The sequence below is a fragment of the Hyperolius riggenbachi genome, chromosome 5 (genome assembly GCF_040937935.1).
Source record: "Hyperolius riggenbachi isolate aHypRig1 chromosome 5, aHypRig1.pri, whole genome shotgun sequence".
NCBI lineage: Eukaryota > Metazoa > Chordata > Amphibia > Anura > Hyperoliidae > Hyperolius > Hyperolius riggenbachi.
Window position 1 is genome coordinate 155346935 of NC_090650.1, and position 7665 is coordinate 155354599.

The 7665-nt window shown below is 50.8% G+C and overlaps 1 protein-coding gene across 1 annotated transcript in view; it reads left to right on the forward strand.

Moving 5' to 3' along the window:
* The window catches only part of LOC137517534 (mediator of RNA polymerase II transcription subunit 1-like), a 272907-nt gene that overhangs the window by 238818 nt on the left and 26424 nt on the right, over positions 1–7665 (forward strand). The gene's annotated exons all lie outside the window — the stretch shown is intronic.

Here is a 7665-nt window from a genome sequence, read left to right on the forward strand (position 1 = left end):
TTGTACTGTAATGATACATGTACTGGGTGACGGCTTTCTCCTGGTCTAGCAGGCGAGAGAACATCAGCAGGGTGGAATTCCAGCGAGTCGGGCTATCGCAAATCAGGCATCTCACCGGCAAGTTGTTTCTACGTTGAATGTCCGCAAAGCGTGCCATGGCCTTGTAAGAGCGCCTGAAATGCCCACACAACTTCCTGGCCTGCTTCAGGACGTCCTCTAAGCCTGGGTACTTGGACACAAATCTTTGCACGACCAGATTCAGTACATGTGCCATGCAGGGGTACGTGTGTCAGCTTTCCCAAATTCAACGCGGAAATGAGATTGCTGCTGTTGTCACACACCACGTTGCCGATCTCAAGCTTGTGCAGGGTCAGCCATTGCTCCACCTGTTTGTTAAGAGCAGCCAGGAGAGTCTCTCCGCTTTCAGGCAAGACATGTCTAACACTGCATGACACCGTCGTACCTGGCATGCAGCATAGGCCCTGGGGTGCGGGGGCTGTGTAGCTGGTGAGGAGATCACAGCACCAGCCGAGGAGGAGGAGGATGACCACAGCGAAGAGGTGGTAGCAGGCTGGGAGGAGGTGGCTGGAGGCCAGCCTGCAAGCCGTGGAGGTGTCACAAGTCGTTCCGCTGCGCAGCCACGTACTCCCTGCTTGCTGCCATCGGTCACCAGGTTGACCCAATGGGCTGTGTACGTAATGTACCTGCCCTGCCCGTGCTTGGCAGACCAGGCATCCGTGGTCAGGTGGACCCTTGAGCCAACGCTCTTCGCAATAGATGACACCACTTGCCTCTCAACTGCACGGTGCAGTTTGGGTATTGCCTTTCATGAAAAATAAGTGCGGCCTGGTATCTACCACTGGGGTGTCCAAATGGCCACAAATTTACGGAAAGCCTCTGACTCCACCAGCTTGTATGGTAATAGCTGGAGAGCTAATAGTTCCGCCACGCCAGCTGTCAGACGCCGGGCAAGAGGGTGACTGGCAGACATTTGCTTCTTATGCTCAAATACTTCCTTTACGGACAGCTGGGTACTGCTGTGGGCAGAGGAGAAGGAACCGCTCAAGGGAAGAGGCGGTCTGGAGGAGGGTGGCTGTGAAGGTGCAAGGGAGAAAGCAGATAAAGACGATGCACTTGAAGGAGGAAGAGGAGAAGGAGGGTGGCTTGTCTTTTGGGTGCTGCTTTTCCTCAGGTGTTCTTGCTATAGCGGTTTGTGCCTTCTCTCCAGGTGCCTTCGTAAGGCACTTGTCCCTACGTGAGAGTTGGCCTTTCCACGGCTCAATTTTTGCTGGCAGAGACAACAGATGGCTTTGCTCCGATCTGAGACACACATGTTAAAAAATTTCCAAACCGCTGAGCCCCCCTGGGTTGATGGTGCTAAGGTGGCATCAACAGCTGACAATGAAGGGCATGTTGGATGGCTGTCCATAGCTGGCGATACATGGCGCCGGACACTGCCCCCAGCTGTTTCTGAGGACGAGCTCCCTCTGCTTCTATCATGGAGTCGTCTCCTCCTACTCCTCTCTGACTCCCCCGCTGAACTGTCCCCCTGGTCATCTCCTCTACTGGGAACATACGTGGCATCCGTATAATCGTCGTCATAATCCTCCTGCCCAGCTTCGCTTTCCTCAGACACCTCCTCAACTGCACCAACTTCAGGTGGTTCATCATCCCCCTCCTCACACGTTACGTCCATACTATCGCCACCTAACTTAGATGTATGAGGTGGTGTACCTGCGCCTTCTTCTTGTTGTTGCATTAGTGGCTGTGAATCAGTGATTTCACCACCACCACCACCAAATAACTCCTGCGAAGTGTCAAATGCAGCGGATGTGGTGCTTGTTGTAGCACTGGTGTTGGCGGGAGATGAGGTGTTCTGTGTTAAATACTCAACCATGTCCTCACAATTTTGGGGAAGTGATGGCACATGCCTTCTTTTGAGCACTGTATTTTGGGACAGGTCCGCACGAAATCACAGCAACACCACCTCGCACAGACCTGCCGGTGCCTGGTGGCCTTCCTCTGGGTCTGCCTCTACCTCTTCCTCTACCTGGTTTGTCCATTTTGTCCATCTTGGGGGGATGCTAGGTATATGCAGTGAGCTGGGTTCACTGAACAGTAAAGGTACTTAGATGCAGTGAGGTGGGTTCACTCAACACAACAGGTAGTTAGATGCAGTGAGGTGGGTTCACTGAACAGTAGGCATGGTCGGAATTTCAATTTTCCGTTCCGCGGTAATTCCGCATACCGCCGATCCGAAATTCCGGTTCCGATCCATTCCGGCGGAATTCCAGAGCTGTTCCGCGGAATTGCACGGAATTCCGCGGAAAACTTTTTAAAACTCCTCCTCCTCATCCTCATCCTCATCCTTATCCTTATCATCCTCATCCTCCTCATCCTCATCCTCCTCATCATCCTCATCATCCTCATCATCATCATCCTCTTCCTCATCATCATCCTCATCCTCCTCCTCATCATCATCCTCCTCATCCTCCTCATCATCCTCCTCATCATCCTCATCCTCCTCCTCATCATCCTCCTCCTCATCATCTTCATCATCCTCATCCTCATCATCCTCCTCCTCATCCTCATCCTCCTCATCATCCTCCTCATCCTCATCCTCCTCATCATCCTCATCCTCCTCATCCTCCTCATCCTCATCCCCATCATCCTCATCCTCATCATCCTCATCCTCATCATCCTCATCATCCTCCTCCTCCTCATCCTCATCATCCTCATCCTCATCATCCTCATCATCCTCCTCATCCTCATCCTCATCATCCTCATCATCCTCATCATCATCCTCATCCTCATCCTCATCATCATCCTCATCCTCATCCTCCTCCTCCTCCTCCTCCTCCTCCTCCTCCTCCTCCTCATCCTCCTCATCCTCCTCCTCCTCATCCCCATCATCCTCATCCTCATCCTCCTCATCCTCCTCATCCTCATCATCCTCATCCTCATCCTCATCATCCTCATCCTCATCATCCTCATCCTCATCATCCTCATCCTCATCCTCATCATCCTCATCCTCATCCTCATCCTCATCCTCATCATCCTCATCCTCATCCTCATCATCCTCATCCTCATCATCCTCATCATCTTCCTCCTCCTCATTATCCTCATCCTCATCCTCTCTCACCCGCCTCATCCTCATCCTCCTCATCGTCCTCATCATCCTCATCCTCATCCTCATCCTCCTCATCATCCTCATCCTCATCCTCCTCATCATCCTCCTCATCATCCTCCTCATCATCCTCCTCATCATCCTCCTCATCATCCTCCTCATCATCCTCCTCATCATCCTCCTCCTCATCCTCCTCCTCATCATCCTCATCCTCATCCGCATCCTCATCCGCCTCATCCTTATCCTCCTCCTCCTCCTCATCCTCCTCATCCTCCTCCTCATCCTCCGCCTCATCCTTATCATCATTCATCATTCATCATTCATCATCCATCATCCATCATCCATCATCATCATCATCATCCCGTAGGGAATTGCAGTTTTTCAAAACAGCTTACATACCATAGCTGGGTTTTGAACCCAGGCTTCAGTGTGTAGTAGGTATCTGTCTTACCCACTAGACCATCAACCACACTACATGCTAAAGCTGGCCTTTAATGTACCATTATGATCAATTCAATAGAAAAAGTAGCATGATTAAGGATTTTTACTTTTTTAAAAGCCAGCTTACATACCTTAGCCAGGATTTGAACCCACATCTCAGTGTGTAGTAGGTATCTGTCTTACCCCCTAGACCACCTACCACACTACATGCTAAAGCTGGCCTAGCATGTACCATTATGATCAATTCAATAGAAAAAGTAGCATGATTAAGGATTTGTACTTTTTTAAAAGCCAGCTTACATACCTTTGCCAGGATTTGAACCCAGGTATCAGTGTGTAGTAGGTATCTGTCTTACCCTCTAGACCACCATAAGTGGATGGATGGATGGATGAATGGATGGATGAATGGATGAATGGAGGAGGAGGAGATCACGGAATTTACAATTCCGCGGAATTTAGCGAGCATCCCTACTGAACAGTAAAGGTAGTTAGATGCAGTGAGGTGGGTTCACTCAACACAACAGGTACTGGGTAGTACAATATGCAGCTCCCTGTCACACACACAGGTAGTCACTGAATGTGCTGGGCTGCTGGCAGTGGCACACACACTATGAAATAGCAAGGCTGTGCATGCAACAAAAGTGTCAGTTGGACACACAGAAAAAAAAAAAAAAGTACAGGATGAGCTCTGAAAAGTGCTGTTGAGGGGTGCTATAAAAGCAATAATAATCAGCCAGGAGCAAGCTAAGCAGCCAAGAACCTAACTAATCTGCCCCTAGAAGAACAAGTCTGCAGCAGCTGTCCCTAGTCTGTCTCTAGCAGGCTAGCAGGCACACGAGTGAGGCTAATGGCCGCCGGAGCCTGCCTTATATAGGGGGGGGGGGGGGCTCCAGGGCTTAGTGTAGCCTGAATGGCTACAATGTGCCTGCTGACTGTGATGCAGAGAGTCAAAGTTGACCCTCATAGTGCATTATGGGGCGAATCAAACTTCGCAAAATTTCACCTGGTCCAGGCGAACGCGAACCACCGAAGTTGGCCTGGAACCGTTCGTCGGCGAACCGTTCGGCCCATCTCTATTCAGGACATCCTCTAAGCCTGGGTACTTTGACACAAATCTTTGAATGACTAGATTCAGCACATGTGCCATGCAGGGTACATGTGTCAGCTTTCCCAAATTCAAAGCGGAAATTAGATTGCTGCCGTTGTCACACACCACGTTGCCGATCTCCAGCTGGTGCGGGGTCAGTCACTGGTCCACCTGTTTGTTAAGAGCAGCCAGGAGAGCTGGTCCAGTGTGATTCTCCACTTTGAGGCAAGACATGTCTAAGATGGCGTGACAATGTCGTACCAGGCTGGCATGCAGCATAGGCCCTGAGGGAGCTGGGGCTGTGTAGCTGGGGCTGTGTAGCTGGAGAGGAGATCGCAGCACCAGTAGAGTTGAACTGCCAAGGAGGAGGATGACGACAGCGAAGAGGATGTAGCAGGAGGAGAGGAGGTGGCAGGAGGCCTGCCTGCAAGCCGTGGAGGTGTCACAAGTTGGTCCGCTGCACAGCCACGTACTCCCTGCTTGCCATCGGTCACCAGGTTGACCCAATGGGCTGTGTAAGTGATGTACCTGCCCTAACCGTGCTTGGCAGACCAGGCATCCGTGGTCAGGTGGACCCTTGACCCAACGCTGTGTGCCAGAGATGACACTACTTGCCTCTCAACTTCACGGTACAGTTTGGGTATCGCCTTTTTAGAGAAATAATTGCGGCCTGGTATGTTCCACTGCAGTGTCCCAATGGCCACAAATTTACGGAAGGCCTCAGAGTCCACCAGCTGGTATGGTAACAGCTGGCGAGCTAACAGTTCCACCAAGCCAGCTGTCAGACACCAGGCAAGGGGGTGACTGGCAGAAATTGGCTTCTTCCGCTCAAAGATTTCCTTCGCAAGACACCTGGCTGCTGTGGGCAAAGGAGCAGGAAGCGGTTAAGGTCAGAGGCAGAGTGGAGAAGGGTGGCTGTGAAGGTGCAAGGGAGAAAGCGGCTGAAGATGATGCACCTGAAGGAGGAAGAGGAGAAGGAGGGTGGCTTTTTTGTCTGCTGCTTTTCCTCTGGTGCTCTTCCCATTGCAGTTTGTGCCTTTTCTCCATGTGCCTTTGTAAGGCAGTTGTCCCTACGTGGGTGTTGGCCTTTCCACAGCTCAATTTTTGAAGGTAGAGAGAACAGATGGTCTTGCTCTGATCTACGGCAGACATATTAAAAAATTTCCAAACCGCTGAGCCACTATGATGGCATCAGCAGCTGATGTTGAAGGGCATGTTGGCTGGCTGTCCATAGGTGGCGATACATGGCGCCAGACACCGCCACCAGCTGTTTCTGATGACGAGCTCCCCCTGCTTCTTTCAGGAACTCTTCTCCTCCTACTCCTCTGACTCCCCCTCTGAACTGTCCCCCTGTTCATCTCCTCTATTGGGAACATACGTGGCATCCGTATCATCGTCATCATAATCATCCTGCCCAGCTTCGCTTGCCTCAGACACCTACAAAACTGCACCAACAGCAGGTACTTCATCCTCCTCCTCCTCACACGTTACGTCCATAGTGTCGTCTAACCCAGACATATGAGGTGGTGAAACTTGCTTAGCGCCTTCATCTTGATTTAACAATAATGGCTGTGAATCAGTGATTTCCCCACCAAATAACTCCTGCGAAGTGTCAAATGTAGCGGATGCTACGATCCTATGTAGTATCGCTGGTGGCTGCGGAAGATGAGGTGTTCTGTGTTAAATAGTCAACCATGTCCTGACAATCTTGGGAGTTGATGGGACGTGCCTTCTTCTGAGCACTGTACTTTGGGCCAGGGCCGCACGAAATCACGTCCGCACGACCTCGAACACACCTGCTGGGTGGCCTGCCTCTGGGTCTGCCTCTGGCTCTGCCTGTTGTTTTGTCCATATCGGGGGGGGGGGGGGGATGAAGTGAAAGGTATGCACTGACTTGACTAATACAATGTACAGTCACACAGGTGCAGTGAAAGGTATGCAGTGACTGGTATTACAATATAATGTGCAGCTGTCACACAGGTGCAGTTAACAGGTATGCACAGACTGGTATACTAAACAGCGTGTGGTCACACAGGTGCAGTGAACAGGTATGCAGGGATTGGTATTACAAATTTTCAGCTGTCACACACAGGTACTGTGAACAGGTGCAGTGACTGGTGGGATATTACACTGCTTGCGCTCACGTAGGTGCACTGAACAGGTTACAGGTATGCACTGCAGTGATTGGTATTACAAATGTGCAGCTGCCTGTCACACACACAGGTACCTTGAACAGGTGCAATGACTGATGGTATTAACAATGCGTGCGCTCACGTAGGTAGGTAGGTAGGTGGGTGCACTGAACAGTGAACAGGTGCAGTGATTGGGATTACAAATGTGCAACACACACACACACACACACACACACACACACACACACACACACACACACACACACACACACACACACACACACACACACACACACACACACACACGTAAACAGGTGCAATGACTGGTGGTATTAACAATGCGTGCACTCACGCAGGTATAGGTAGGTAGGTGCACTGAACAGTGAACAGGTGCAGTGATTGGGATTACAAATGTGCAGCTGCCTGACACACACACACACACACACACACACACGATTAGCTCTAAGCGAAGATAAGCTTTCCCTATAGCTCTCTCTGCAGCCGCTGTCCCTTCTCTAATTAATGCAGGCACACAAGTGAGTCCAATGCCTGACGCTGCCTGCCTTTTATAAGGGGGGGAGGGGCTCCAGGAGGGAGTGTAGCCTGATTGGCTACAATGTGCCTTTTGACTGTGATGTATAGGGTCAAAGTTGACCCTAATGATGCACTATGGGGGCGAATCAAACTTCCGGAAAAGTTCGTGGTTCTCCGCGATCGCGAACCCCGGAAGTTCGCCGGTTCCTGTTCACCGGCGAACCGTTCAGGCCATCTCTAATGTGTACCAGGTTTAACTGGCAGAAATGTTTTGACACGTCTGGGTTTGAAAGAGTCCGTATGAGAAAGTGTGGAGTAGTAGAGTACCTGAAATTAGATTTAGG